The following is a 15,002-nucleotide window of genomic DNA, read 5'->3' as shown; positions in this document are numbered from 1 at the left end:
CGTGAAGCGTCGCAATACACCTCGTAATCCTTGGTCTGATTTGGCAAAATTAACACTGGTGAGGTAACCAATCTTCTCTTCAACTCCTGAAAACTTGCCTCACACTCCTCAGTCCATATGAACTTTGTATCCTTTTTCAGCAACTCCGTCATAGGCTTTGCAATCTTTGAGAAATTCTCAATGAATCTTCGGTAGTATCCTGCGAGTCCAAGAAAACTCCGGATCTCTCCAACTGTCGTTGGTGCTTCCCATTTGGTTACGGTCTCAACCTTTGTGGGGTCAACTGCTATACCTTCTCCGGATATAACATGTCCAAGAAATCCAACTTCTTTTAGCCAAAACTCACATTTTCTGAACTTGGCATATAACTGATGTTCTCTCAGCTTCTCCAAAACCAATCGCAAATGTTCCTTATGTTCCTCTTCATTCTTCGAGTAAACCAAAATATCATCAATGAACACCACAACGAACTTATCCAAAAACTCCATAAACACTTTGTTCATCAGGTTCATGAAATAGGCAGGTGCGTTACTCAGTCCAAAAGACATAACGGTATACTCATACAATCCATATCTTGTGGTGAACGCTGTCTTAGGTATGTCCTGCTCTCGAATCTTCAACTGATGGTACCCTGATCGCAAATCGATCTTGGAAAACACCTTAGCTCCTTGTAAACGATCAAACAAATCATTGATCATTGGTAGTGGGTACTTGTTCTTGATTGTTACTGCATTCAATCCACGGTAATCAACAACCATCCTTAACGATCCGTCCTTCTTCTCTACTAAAAGTACGGGTGATCCCCAAGGCGAAGAACTTGGGCGAATATACCCTTTATCCAATAGCTCCTTAATCTGCTTCTTGATTTCCGCCAAATCTTGTGCGGGCATCCTGTATGGTCGCTTCGATATTGGGCCTGTTCCTGGCAAAAGCTCAATCAAAAACTCAATGTCTCTATCCGGTGGCATTCCTGGCAATTCCTCAGGAAATACATCAGGATAATCCTTCACTACTGGCATCTCTTCCTGCACAACTCCTGATAAGCAATTTACTTGATTCCTCTTTGATTCATGTCGGGATACATACTTGATCCTTCTTCCTTCTGGTGTCGTGAGCAAAATCGTCTTACTTGCGCAATCGATGTTTCCTCCATACATCGACAGCCAATTCATACCTAGAATCACATCCAATCCTTGGGATTCCAGAATGATCAGATCCGTCGGGAACACATGCCTTCCTATACTCAATGGCACTTGAAAACATCCTTGTCTGGCCATGTACTCAGCTCCTGGTGAGCTTACTAGCATAGGGGTTTTAAGAATCTGAGTAGGCAGGCTATACTTTTCTACAAATCCCCTTGATATGTATGAATGCGATGCACCAGTATCGAAAAGAACAAGTGCAGTAAATGACTTAACCAAAAACTTACCGATTACTGCATCGGGCTGAGCTTCAACCTCCTCCACATCAATGTGGTTCACCTGTCCCCTGTTGAAAGGGTTTGGCTTCTTTCCAGAGCTTCCATTTCCACCTCGGGACAATCATTTGCATAATGTCCAATCTTGGAACACTTGTAACAGGTGACATGGCTCAGGTCTTTCTTGGCTGGGGTTGATGGTGTGGTCCTATTCTGGCCGTTGCTTCCTACATTCCCATTACCATTCTTGTGGCCATTATGGTTGTGCGAACTACCTCCTCCATGGATATGCTGAAACTGAACTCCCTGTCTAGGTGTATAACGGGGCTTCTGCTGGGCTCCAGACTTATACTTCCCCTGTCCATACTTTCTCTTGCGATTCTCAATCTGCTGCTGCTTTCCTTCAATCATGAGGGCGCGGTCTACCAACTCCTGGTAGTTATTGAATCTTGCTACCATCAACGGCATGCTTAACTCATCATTCAGTCCTTCCAGAAACTTCTCCTACTTAGCTGCATCTGTAGCAACGTCATCTGGGGCATAACGTGCTAACTTACTAAAATCATCCACATATTGGCCAACAGTCCTTCCTCCTTGGCGTAAGTTGCGAAACTCACGCTTCTTCATGGCCATAGCTCCTGCTGAAACATGGGCGGTGCGGAAAGCTTGCTGAAACTGATCCCATGTGACAGTGTCTACAGGGTAAGTGGCTGTGAAATTCTCCCACCATGCTGCTGCGGGTCCATCAAGCTGATGTGCAGCAAACTTCACCTTCTCACCATCTGTGCATCCTGCAGTGGTCAACTCCCTTCCTATCTTGCGGAGCCAATCATCTGCTACAATCGGCTCGGTGCTACTGGAATACACTGGCGGATTCAGCCTAAGGAAACGGGTCAAATGATCCGCAGGTGGTGGTGGTGGTGGGTTCTTGTTGTTGTTGCCTTGGTTCTGCACCAATGTCTGAATCAAAGTATTCTGCTGCTGAATCAACTGAGTGATCTCTGGCGGGAAAACAAACTCGGGGTCGCGTCTCGGAGGCATCTGAGGGGTTTTTAGAAAAGAAGAGAAATTAAGAATAGAATGGGGTCTAAAGAGAAAACACTACCCAAATGCTCGAGACAATTGCACACAAAATCACTTCATTCATTCAAACAAAGGGCTTACAACGATCTATCTATCGCAAAAGTGCGTGTACTATAATGTTTACATGGAGGGAATACTACTAATATATGGTGGTCATCTATTAATTTGAACCGGTGGAAGCCTCCATGATGTCTGCTCCAGCTTCGTCTTCAAAGTCGGGTTCACTTGGATCCGAATCTATGTCGTCGATGACGATGTAGTTGCTCGGGCAGTCGACGTACTTGTCTTCATTCTTGAGCTCCAACTTCTTCTTGAGTTCTTCAATCTCATACTTAAGATCTCTGTTGTGCCTTACGACAGCTATGATCTCGTCCATGTAGTCCTTGCGTAGAGTCTTCATCTCTCCTTCAAGTTCGATGATCCTTCCCTTCGCATTCTTCAACTCTATCATATCATTGCACATCTGGTTCTCCTGGCATCGAATGTGCTGGTTTAACTCCTGGATGTAAGCTGCAATGGATCTGTCCTTCTTGGTGCTGACTATCTCCCAGTCTTCATTCCTGCGTCCGCAAATCTGGTAGATAGTGTCCTTGAGGTCTTCTTGATAAACTTCTCCAATGCGTCCCATGGTGATATGAGCTGCCATGATCTTTCCCAGACTCCAGGTTGGTGCACTGAAAACACTATCTATGGGCTTCGTGATTGGCGCGAATGTCCTTCCCGGAACATGAGCTTGAATCTTCTAGCGCTCCTCTTCAGGCAGAGTGGCGTTGAAAGTCTCGGTGAAGCTTGGTAGTCCAATGTTCAAGTACTTGGTGACTTCCTTCAAGTGGGATCCAAAAGGTGTGCCTTCATCCGGTTGAGCGTACTTGACCTTTGTGTCCGTCATCCTAAAGAGTAGAAAAGATGAGGAGTTAGAAAATGAGAAGAGAATAGTGATCTATGGCTTTAACTTAGTGGTCGTGTCCTACAGTCAACGTGTGCTCTGATACCATCTCTGTAGCGACCCGACCTCAGACGATCAAGTCTCTGTGCTCCGATGTCATCCCTGGATCAGTAATGCTGACACCACACAGTACTTCGAAGGATTTATAACAGAGTAGCAATCACACACTTATTACATCGTTTGTCCAAAGAGGACTTATTACAATAATCATGGCTTAAGGCCATCTAATAACGATAACAGCGGAAGGCTTGGAAGATAAGTGAGTCCATCAACTCCAACGGCATCACTGAGTATAGAACCACGACCTAAAAGCACCTTACTCGTCGTCTGAAAAGTCTGCAACATGAAAGTTGCAGCCCGAAAACGGGTCAGCACATGGAATATGCTGGCAATGTAACACATAGAGAATAATGAATGGTAAGCCTATACTACATGCATATATGGCTGGTGGAAAAGCTCTATGGTTATAGTTTTTGCATAAAGCTAGTTTTTCCCAACTACAAAGGAATAAATTTATTTAACTATCATGGTGGTTGTTAAACATTGAGAATGGTTGACAGCATCCTCAATCCCAATTAAAAAGTACTCATTAACAAACCCAATCAATATTAAATTAGAGTAACATGTTGAGATACAACCGAATATTCAAATACTAGATACTCAAGATGTCCATAACCAGGGACACGACTAATCATGATTAGTTTGTACACTCTGCAGAGGTTTGCGCACTTTTCCCCACAAGACTCGATCGCCTCCATTTGGTTTCTCACACTACATGGTGTTTGAGAAACGGATGACCGAGACACAGTATTTCAGAAGCGCTAGCACCTTACGATGGGTGGACCGGTACACCTACATCCCCTACATCTGCTAGTCCACCACTATAAGAGTTCGCACGACTTAGTCAACTATGGCAGAGCCCATAATGGCTTGTGGCTGCACACGTAAGTTACTAGTATGAATTATCTTATGATCCCTTTGAGCCTGGGTGGCGGTCCATAGGAAAATCACACGGTACCCCCGGGATTTCCAAAAAAAACAGGCAAGTCCTGGTAACCCCAGGTGCCTCAATCCACCCAGATGTGTATTTAAGTTGCCACCTTAGATAAACCATTAATTACAATCTCACATCTGTCATGGATATCACTCACCCAATCCACGTCTACTAGCATAGCATGGCATATTAAGCAAACGTAGAAGTAACTCCCAAAGGTTTCATAAGTAAACAAGTAATAGGTACTACCTCATCTACTTCCCATCCCACAATTTAATTAGATCCTACTCATGCAATGTGTTTGAGGATTTGATCTAATGCAATAAAACTGGGTAGTAGAAAAAAGGTATGATCAAGTGTTACTTGCCTTGCTGATGATCCGCGAAACCTAGAGATTCGAAGTAACAAGCGGCGCACTCCAGGTGATCTATCGCAGTCAAACAACAAGCATACAATAAGTACTCATCTAATGCACGGGTAAAACTCGAATTAAAGATCTAACCAGAAAGTCCAACTTAAGAACCCTCGTTGCAAAAAGAATCAAATCGAATAAAGCAACAAAAGTCAAACGACGAAAGAAAACAACTCGGTTCTAGCAATTTGAAACTAGGTCAAATTTTACAATAGCAAAACTTAGTTCAAGTTGATTAGTCGGAACGGCGGTTTCGAGACGAAACTCCAGGCGCTTGAATCACCTGATTCCGATAAATGAGCGAGAAGATAAAATAGAAAGAAAATCGGATCTGAAATCGCTATTAGAAAAAATAGCGGAATAAATCCGACAAGAAAGAAAACGACGAACGGTTGAACGAACGGAGGTTCGTTAACCGAGGCAAACCGGTGATCACGTTCGTTAAGACGAACGGTCCGGCGAACGCTCGCTAAACAAAACCAGAAATAAAACCGGCGAGAAAAACCGATCTAGGGTTTCGGAAAGAAAACCGAAACGAGAAACCGATCTAGAAAACCGGAATGGTTTACGAGAAAAACTGAACCGAGGGAAAAAAGTGACGCGGCACGGGGCTAGTACCTCGAAGAGGCGAGGGGCTCCGGCGGCGGCGGCGTTGGGCGGCGGCGGCGCTGGTGGTGGGGCGGCGGCGGTGTAGGGCGGCGGCGGCGGCGGTGGTGCTGCCCTGCTGCTACTGCGGAGAGGAGAGGTCTTTGGTTTGATGTGCTAGAGGGGGGGGGTCCTTGGGTATTTATATTGGGGAGGGGTGGGTTTTGTTTGGAGGAGGGGGCAAGAAATAGACTAGGATTAGGAATCCTAGGAACAAACGGAAAACGAAATAAGGAAAAAGAGGCAAGGAGGCACCCTAGAATCCTTTTAGGATTCGGTACAGGGGCTAGGGCGGCGGCTCCCTCCTGGCGCGTGCGCGGGCGATGGCCTTGGCCTCCTGGCCGGCCGGCGGCTAGCGGCTTGGTGGCTTGGGCCTTTGGCCCAAGGCGCTGCAGTATTTTTTTTAAAATCGGTTTCGCGCGCGGAATAATACAGAAAAGAAAATCTAAACGAACTCCAAAAATAATAAAGTAAATTTTCCCCGACTCCTAAAAATGAGTCGTACAAAATGAACTTTTACTCGGGCCTAAAATGCAATTTTTGAAAATACGCATTTTTCCCTAAGGCAAATAAATTCCGAGAAAAATCCAAATTTGATTTATTTATTAAATCTTCATTTTTCCTAAATTTTGGGAAAGTCATATTATTCCCTCTCTTAATTTTTTTTATTGGAAAAATATATTGAAGATAAAATAAATAAATCCAAATGATCCTCTTTTCAAAATTTGAGAGAACTCAAATATGAAAATTTCGAAATCTCCAACTCTCTCCGAGGGTCCTTGAGTTGCGTGAAATTTCTAGGATCAACAAATGCAAGAAAATATGATATGCATGATGATGTAATGTATAACATTCCAAATTGAAAATTTGGGATGTTACAGATTTTTGCACAGTAAATTCTCAAATATTCCCGAAAAAATCATATTAAATTGGCATGGCATTCTGAGGACTTTTATTTTAGGGATATTTTTATATTGCACGGATAAGTCAGGAAACAGGCAGAAAAATACTATTTACTTTATTTCTACTAAGTAACAGAAAATATAAAGAGGGTATAGAAGGTTGTGCTTCTAGTTTCATCCGTCTCATGCTCATCAAAAAGAATCCACTAACAAGGTTGATCAAGTCTTGTTAACAAACTCATTCCGATTAACATGGAACCGGAGAAATTTCGAATAACACTATGTTACCTCAACGGGGATATGGACATCCCCAATAATAAGTATATCATATTTCTTCTTAACAGTAGGGAGAGGGAATTCAAAACCTCCAAATATAATCGATGGAATTTTTCCAATAGAGTTGATACTATGAACTTGAGGTTGTTTCCTCGGAAAGTGTACCGTATGTTCATTACCATTAACATGAAAAGTGACATTGCCTTTGTTGCAATCAATAACAACCCCTGCAGTATTAAGGAAAGGTCTTCCAAGAATAATAGACATACTATCATCCTCGGGAATATCAAGAATAACAAAGTCCGTTAAAATAGTAACGTTTGCAACCACAACAGGCACATCCTCACAAATACCGACAGGTATAGCAGTTGATTTATCAGCCATTTGCAAAGATATTTCAGTAGGTGTCAACTTATTCAAGTCAACTCTACAATATAAAGAGAGAGGCATAACACTAACACCGGCTCCAAGATCACATAAAGCAGTTTTAACATAATTTCTTTTAATGGAGCATGGTATAGTAGGTACTCCTGGATCTCCAAGTTTCTTTGGTGTTCCACCCATAAAAGTGTAATTAGCAAGCATGGTGGAAATTTCAGCTTCCGGTATCTTTCTTTTATTAGTAATGATATCCTTCATATACTTAGCATAAGGATTTGTTTTGAGCACATCAGTTAATCGCATACGCAAAAGATGGGTCTAATCATTTCAGCAAAGCGCTCAAAATCCTCATCATCGTTTTTCATGGATGGTTTGGGAGGAAAAGCCATGGGTTTCTGAACCCATGGTTCCCTTTCTTTACCATGTTTCCTAGCAACAAAGTCTCTTTTATCATAACGTTGATTCTTTGATTGTGGGTTATCAAGATCAACAACAGGTTCAACTTCTACTTCATTATCATTACTAGGTTGAGCATCAACATGAACATTATCATTAACATTATCACTAGGTTCATGTTCATCACCTGATTGTGTTTCAGCATCAGACATAGAGATATCATTTGGATTATCAGGTGGTTCAGCAATAGGTTCACTAGAAGTTTGCACAGTCCTATCATTTTTCTTTTTCTTCCTTTTAGAAGAACTAGGCATATCAATATTATTTCTCTGAGAATCTTGCTCGATTCTCTTAGGGTGGCCTTCAGGATACAAAGGTTCCCGAGTCATTCTACCAGTTCTAGTAGCCACTCTGACAGCATAATCATTTTTCTTACTATTCATTTCATCAAGCACTTCTTTCTAAGCTTTAAGTACTTGTTCTACTTGAGTGGTAACCATAGAAGCATGTTTGCTAACAAGTTTAAGTTCACCTCTAATATCAGCCATATAATGACTCAAGCATTTAATCATAAAGGTATTCTGTTTTAATTGTCTACCAAAATAAGCATTAAAGTCATCTTGCTTAAACATAAAGTTATCAAACTCATCCAAGCACTGACTAGCGATTTTAGTAGGAGGGACTTCAGCTTTATCATACCTATAGAGAGAATTTACCTTTACTACCTGTGTCGGGATATCGGGAGGTTCTTCAGTAAATAAGTAATTGAGATCATACACTTCTTCAACAGGCGGTAAATTAAGACCATGTATTTCTTCAATAGGAGGTAAATTCTTAATATCTTCAACTTTAATACCTTTTTCTTTCATAGATTTCTTTGCCTCTTGCATATCTTTGGGGCTGAGAAATAGAACACCTCTCTTCTTCGGAGTTGGTTTAGGAATAGGCTCAGTAATTGGCTCAGGAACTGGCTCAGGAGGTAGCTTGGGAGGTGCCCAATTATTTTCATTAGCCAACATATTATTCAATAGAATTTCAGCGTCATGTGGTGTTCTTTCCCTGAAAAGAGAACCAGCACAACTATCCAGGTAATCTCTGGAAGCATCAGTTAGTCCATTATAAAAGATATCAAATATTTCAAGTTTCTTAAGAGGATGATCAGGCAAAGCATTAAGTAACTTGAGAAGCCTCCCCCAAGCTTGTGGGAGACTGTCTTCTTCAATTTTCACAAAGTTGTATATTTCCCTCAAAGCAGCTTGTTTCTTATGAGCAGGGAAATATTTAGCAGAGAAGTAATAAATCATATCCTGGGAACTTTGCACACAACCAGGATCAAGAGAATTAAACCATTTCTTAGCATCACCCTTTAATGAGAACGGAAATATTTTGAGTAAATAAAGGTAGCGCGATCTCTCATTATTAGTAAACAGGGCAGCTATATCATCTAACTTACGAAGATGTGCCACAACAGTTTCAGATTCATAGCCATAAAAAGGATCAGATTCAACCAAAGTAATTATATCTGGATCAACAGAAAAATCATAATAATCCTGATCGGGAACACAGATAGGTGAAGTAGCAAAAGCAGGGTCGGGTCTCATCCTATCTCTAAAAGATTCTTTACTCCACTTAACTAGCAACCTCTTACGTTCAAGACTATCCTGGCAAGCAAGAACAACTTCAATAGATTCAACATTAAAAAGATAACCCTCAGGAATAGCAGGCATATTTCATCATCACTAACATCATTGTGTTCAGTTTCAATAATTTCTCTTTCTCTAGACCTAGAGATTTGTTCATCTAGAAATTCACCAAGGGCCACAGTAGTATCAAGCATAGAAGTAGTTTCATCATAAGTATCATGCATAGCAGAAGTGGCATCATCAATAACATGCGACATATTGGAACGAATAGCAGAAGCAGGTTTAGGTGTCGCTAGCTTACTCAAAACAGAAGGTGAATCAAGTGCAGAGCTAGATGGCAGTTCCTTACCTCCCCTCGTAGTTGAGGGATAAATTTTTGTCTTAGCGTCTTTCAAGTTCTTCATAGTGTCCAGCAGATATAAATCCCAAGTGAATCAAAGAATAGAGCTATGCTCCCCGGCAACGGCGCCAGAAAAATGTCTTGATAACCCACAAGTATAGGGGATCGCAATAGTTTTCGAGGGTAGAGTATTCAACCCAAATTTGTTGATTCGACACAAGGGGAGCCAAAGAATATTCTCAAGTATTAGCAGCTGAGTTGTCAATTCAACCACACCTGGAAACTTAATATCTGCAGCAAAGTGTTTAGTAGCAAAGTAATATGATAGTGGTTGTAACCGTAACAAAAGTAAAGACAGCAAAAGTAATGTTTTTGGTATTTTGTAGTGATTGTAACAGTAGCAACGGAAAAGTAAATAAGCGAGAACCAGTATATGGAAAACTCGTAGGGATCAGTGATGGATAATTATGCCGGATGCGGTTCGTCATGTAACAGTTACAACATAGGGTGACACAGAACTAGCTCCAGTTCATCAATGTAATGTAGGCATGTATAACGTATATAGTCATACGTGCTTATGGAAAAGAACTTGCATGACATCTTTTGTCCTACCCTCCCGTGGCAGTAGGGTCCTATTGGAAACTAAGGGATATTAAGGCCTCCTTTTAATAGAGAACCGGAACAAAGCATTAGCACATAGTGAATACATGAACTCCTCAAACTATGGTCATCACTGGGAGTGGTCCCGATTATTGTCACTTCGGGGTTGCCGGATCATAACACATAGTAGGTGACTATAGATTTGCAAGATAGGATCAAGAACACACATATATTCATGAAAACATAATAGGTTCAGATCTGAAATCATGGCACTCGGGCCCTAGTGACAAGCATTAAGCATAGCAAAGTCATAGCAACATCAATCTCAGAACATAATGGATACTAGGGATCAAACCCTAACAAAACTAACTCGATTACATGATAAATCTCATCCAACCCATCACCGTCCAACAAGCCTACGATGGAATTACTCACGCACGGCGGTGAGCATCATGAAATTGGTGATGGAGGATGGTTGATGATGACGACGGCGACGAATCCCCCTCTCTGGAGCCCCGAACGGACTCTAGATCAGCCCTCCCGAGAGAGATTAGGGCCTGGCGGCGGCTCCATATTGTAAAATGCGATGAAACTTTCTCTCCTATTTTTTTCTCCCCGAAAGCCAATATATGGAGTTGGAGTTGGTGTCGGAGGGCCACCAGGGGGCCCACGAGGTAGGGGGGGCGCGCCCAGGGGGGAGGGGCGCGCCCCCCACCCTCGTGGACAGGGTGTGGGCCCCCTGGTCTTCATCTTTGGCGAGGATTTTTATTATTTATTCTAAGATATTCTGTGGAGTTTCAGGTCATTCCGAGAACTTTTGTTTTTTGCACATAAAACAACACCATGGCAATTCTGCTGAAAATAGCGTCAGTCCGGGTTAGTTCCATTCAAATCGTACAAGTTAGAGTCCAAAACAAGGGCAAAAGTGCTTGGAAAAGTAGATACGACGGAGACGTATCAAGAGGGGAATCCGTCGCCATCATCATCATCAACCATACTCCATCACTAATTTCATGATGCTCACCGCCGTGCGTGAGTAATTCCATCATAGGCTTGCTGGACAGTGATGGGTTGGATGAGATTTACCATGTAATTGAGTTATTTTTGTTAGGGTTTGATCCCTAGTATCCACTATGTTCTGAGATTGATGTTGCTATGACTTTGCTATGCTTAATGCTTGTCACTAGGGCCCGAGTGCCATGATTTCAGATCTGAACCTATTAGGTTTCCATGAATATACATGAATTCTTGATCCTATCTTGCAAGTCTATAGTCACCTATTATGTGTTATGATCTGTTAACCCCAAAGTGACAATAATCGGGACCATTACCAGTCATGACCGTAGTTTGAGGAGTTCATGTATTCACTAAGTGTTAATGCTTTGGTCCGGTACTCTATTAAAAGGAGGCCTTAATATCCCTTAGTTTCCAATAGGACCCCGCTGCCACGGGAGGGTAGGACAAAAGATGGCATGCAAGTTCTTTTCCATAAGCACGTATGACTATATTCAGAATACGTTCCTACATTACATTGATGAACTGGAGCAAGTTCTGTGTCACCCTATGTTATAACTATTGCATGAGGGATCGCATCCGGCATAATTCTCCATCACCGATCCAATGCCTACGAGCTTTTCACATATTGTTCTTTGCTTATTTACTTTGCTGTTGCTACTGTTACAATCACTACAAAACTGCTACTGTTACTTTTGCCACCATTATCATTACTTCCATACTACTTTGCTACTAAATACTTTGCTGTAGATACTAAGTTATCCAGGTGTGGTTGAATTGACAACTCAACTGCGAATACTTGAGAATATTCTTTGGCTCCTCTTGCGTTGAATCAATAAATTTGGGTTGAATACTCTACCCTCGAAAACTGTTGCGATCCCCTATACTTGTGGGTTATCAATTACATCTTGTGTCTATGTACTGATTGTGCCAATACAGAGTCACATGAAGTTGCAGATGTCCAGATGCACTTAGTCTCTAGGGGATTCATGGACGGATATACATGTTGGACCAGAGACGGTGAAGAGGAGGTCATGGATGAAGATACCCAGGGCAGCGAGATGCCAAACCCCGATCAGTGTCACATGGATGTTGAATCTATCATCGGGTAGAGGCGTCAAGCTACCAAATGGAACACCGGAAAGACGATACGCCCACTTGAAAACCAAGACATCGATGTAGATGACGACGATCTTGATATACCAGATTTTGCTGCTATGATTGCAGATTTCAGCCCAAAAAAGGATATGATTGGGTACAAGGATCTGCCAACCATTGATGCGGACTCCAAGAAAGAATTGTATCCAGGTTGCAAAAAATATATTCCAGGCTGAGTGCCACCCTGGCGCTTCTCAGATTTAAAGCAGCAAACGGTCTTTCAAACAAGGGCTTCACAGAGATGTTAGGTATTTTCAAAGAAATTCTTTGGAAGATAATGTGCTCCCCAGAAGCACGAATGAAGCCAAGAAAATTGTTTGCCCATTGGAACTTGAAGTACAGAAGATACACACTTGTGTGAATGATTGTATATTGTACCATGGTGAGTACAAAGATTCGCGTGCATGTCCCACATGAAAGCATCCACGATACAAGCGCAAGAGAGCAAAGGAAAAGTACAAATTGGACGACGAGATCAAGACAGGAATCCCGTTCAAGGTTTTTGGTACTTGCCTTTAATTTCAAGGTTGAGGCATTTAATTGCAAACCCTAGAGAGGCAAAGAGGTTGCGGTGGCATCATGATGAGCGAATTACAGATAGGTTTATGAGGCACCCGACAGATGGGGCTCAGTGGGAATTAATCGACAAAAAGTTTGAAAATTTTGCCAAGGATCCTAGAAGTATAATGCTCGGGGAGTAAACTGATGGGATGAATCCTTTTGGCGATATGAGCACCAATCACAGCACATGGCCGGTGCTTCTGTGCATATATAACCTAGCTCATTGGTTGTGTATGAAGAAAAAACTACATTATGATGTCAATGGTTATCCAAGGCCTGAAGAAACCTAGAAATGACATCGACATTTACTTTCAGCTACTGGTAGAAGAACTGCTGACAGTGTGGATAGATGCGTCTGCTGTAAAATGTTATGATGCTTATAGAAATAAGATTTTTGATCTACATGCGATGCTTGTGCACAACATTCAAGATATGCCGACATTAGGCAACACATCGGGGCAGAAAACAAGGGGAGATGTAGGGTGTGTCACATGCATGGATAGGACAGCTAGTAGAAGACTTCTCAACTCGTGCAAAATAGTGTATTTGCGTCATTGTAGGTTCTTGCGGAAAAATCACCCATACTGAAATATGAAAGCTGAATTTGATGGTACGGCAGAGGCAGATGTGGCCCCAAGACCCTATGACGGGGAGGTGGTCCACAACATGGCTAAAAAAATTAATGTTGTGCTTAGTAAGAACCACCCTTTGACGGTGAAACAAACACCCAAGGGTCGATTGTTTAAGAAGAAATCGGTGTTCTGGCAATTACCTTACTGGGTGATTCTACGTGTACGTCACTGCATCGATGTCATGCATGCAGAGAAGAACGTATGTGAAAGCATCCTTAGTACTCTGCTCAAGATTAAAGGTAAACGAAAGGATGGTGATGGTTCATGGCTTGATATGCTTGCTGATCAATCAAAACGCAAGAATGAAGCAGAAGATGATGACATATTCATCAAAGCTTGCTAGAGTTACAATTTCAGTACAAAAGAAGCAACACAGCTCTTCACCTATTTGTGTCAGTTAAGACACCCTCTTCCTACTGTGCAAACATCAGAAGTCTCGTGGATGTGAGCTCAGGTAAAATGAAGTTGGTACACATGAAGTCACATGATTGCCACGTAATGTAGACACAAATCCTGCCGGTGGCCATCAAGAATCTGATGGACAAATATATAAGAAACACACTCATTGACCTCTGTGATTTCTTCAACCAACTATGGTAGAAAGTTGTAAATTCTGAAGAGTTGGATCATATGCAAGATGATATTGCAAGAATATTGTCCAACCTAGAGATGTTTTTCCCACCATCATTCTTTGATGTCATGGTCCATCTCACTATGCACCTTGTCGACGAGATAAAGTATTGTGGTCCTGTGTTTCTTCGCAACATGTATCCCTTTGAGCGGTTCATGGGAATACTGAAGCGCTTTTATCGGAACCGAAACCATCTAGAGGCAAGCATCCTACAAGGTTATACCGCGGAGGAGGTGGTTGAGTTTTGCACCGAATACATGAAACAAAGACCTATAGGTTTGCCCCTCTCTCGCCATGAGGGAAGGCTGAAAGGTAAGCCGGTCCTTGCTGGCAGGCAAATGGCTGCACCCGGAGAATTGGCAGAGAAAGCTGATTTGACGATACTGCTTAACAGCCCAGTTCTCATCGCTTATGACGAAGAACACTTGGCGGAGATATGCCAAAGATTCTTACAATTGGTGCCTTCATCAGATGTGGAGATGAAGGTGCACACTAAGAACTACGACGAATGGCTGAAGAATCGTTTGGCACAAGGATCCATCGATGACATTGCTATGTGGTTGGCACAAAAGTCATCACCTATGGTGTTGACATACCAAGCATATGACATAAATGGATACACGTTCTACACGGAGGAACATGGTTAGAAGATCTCGTATCAGAACAGCTCTGTTCGAATAGAATGCATGACTGTAAATGAAGCTGACAAAAGGGTATACTATGGAACCATCAAAGAGATTTGGGAGCTTGACTATGTGAAGGTTAAGGTGGCATTATTCAGGTGCGCATGGATCCCTCTTGGTCAGGTAAGGATTGATGAGTATAGGAAGACATGTGTTAACAGGACAACGATGGCATGTCATGCGGACATATTCATTCTTGCCAGCGATGCCCCAGATTTTCTTTGTGGAAGACCCCTTGCATAAGAACGACCATTAAGTGATGCATGGGAAGAGAAGGGTATACTGGGT

This window comes from Triticum aestivum, chromosome 5B (genome assembly GCF_018294505.1).
Source record: "Triticum aestivum cultivar Chinese Spring chromosome 5B, IWGSC CS RefSeq v2.1, whole genome shotgun sequence".
Classification (NCBI taxonomy): domain Eukaryota; kingdom Viridiplantae; phylum Streptophyta; class Magnoliopsida; order Poales; family Poaceae; genus Triticum; species Triticum aestivum.
This window is presented reverse-complemented; position numbering follows the sequence as displayed.